The following is a 1462-nucleotide window of genomic DNA, read 5'->3' on the forward strand; positions in this document are numbered from 1 at the left end:
GGGCAGGGGCCCTGACCAGCAACCTTTCTGTGCACTAGACAATGCCCAACCAACTGAGCCACACCAGCCAGAGCTGTACCTTTTTAATTGTGTGAATGTCCTACCTGTCCAAAAATACAGTTTAAAATAATCTTTCTTTGGCCCTGGCTGATGTGGCTCAGCAGTTAGAGTGCTGGCCCTCCCACTGAAGGATTTCAGGTTCGATTCTTGGTCAAGGGCATGTACCTGGGTTGCAGGTTCATCCCCAGCCCTGGTTGGGGCGTATGCAGAAGGCAACCAATGAATGTGTCTCTTTCACATCTATGTTCTCTCTCTCTCTCTCTCTCTCTCTCCCTCCCTTTGGCTGCTTCCTGCACACCCCCTAACGGAAATGAAATCTGAAACCCGGGCATGTGCCCTGACCAGCAACCTTTCTGTGCACTAGACAATGCCCAACCAACTGAGCCACACCAGCCAGAGCTGTACCTTTTTAATTGTGTGAATGTCCTACCTGTCCAAAAATACAGTTTAAAATAATCTTTCTTTGGCCCTGGCTGATGTGGCTCAGCAGTTAGAGTGCTGGCCCTCCCACTGAAGGATTTCAGGTTCGATTCTTGGTCAAGGGCATGTACCTGGGTTGTCGGTTCAATCCCGGCCTCTAGTCAGAGTGCATTTAGGAGGCAACCAATTGATGTCTTTCTCTCCTGCACCCTCCCTCCCTCCCTTCCACTCTCTAAAAATCAATGGAAAAAAATATCCTTAGGTGAGGATTAAAAAAAGAAAGAAAAGAAAATACCTAACATTTACCACTCCTTTTGCTCACTCCCTGAATTCTGTGGTTCCCTGATTTCTGTTCTCAGCCTTCTTTTTCTTCCCCAGGTGTGCCAGCTGGGCTGGAGCTGGAATGTATACAGCACTCACAAAGAGTGAGGCAAATTTTGGAGAGTAACTTGACCCTAATCTATTTCTCTTCCTGGGCAAGAATTTCCAGGAAGAGTGTGTCATGTTGATATGGGTGGTCTCCGTTCTTACTCAACAAGACCAACTTAGCCTGAATCTCCTTTTTCACAAAAGTGGAGGCCTGCCTATTTTGGCCTCTCTTTGCTGCCTGTCCTTTCCATACTGTGAGTTTACCGTGGGCAGGGCCTAAACCTTCTACTCCTAAATGTGGGGGTTGTTTTCTATATATTTGTAGTCAAAATGTGTAATATGCACTACTTATAATGTTTGGTTTTATTTCCTGCTTTTGAAAAAATTAACATTGTGTCATAAACATTTTCCCATCATATTATACAATCTTTATAACAGCCGTTTCAACCCTAGCTGGTTTGGCTCAGTGGATAGAATGTAAGGAGAGGAAGGAGATGGAGAGGGAGAGGGAGAGGGAGAGGGAGAGAGGGGGAATAGGGGAGAGGGAAGTAGGGAGGGAGGGGGGAGAGAGAGAGAGAGAGAGAGAGAGAGAGAGAGAGAGAGAGGAGAGAGA

Source organism: Myotis davidii, unplaced genomic scaffold (genome assembly GCF_000327345.1).
Source record: "Myotis davidii unplaced genomic scaffold, ASM32734v1 scaffold673, whole genome shotgun sequence".
Taxonomy (NCBI): Eukaryota; Metazoa; Chordata; class Mammalia; order Chiroptera; family Vespertilionidae; genus Myotis; species Myotis davidii.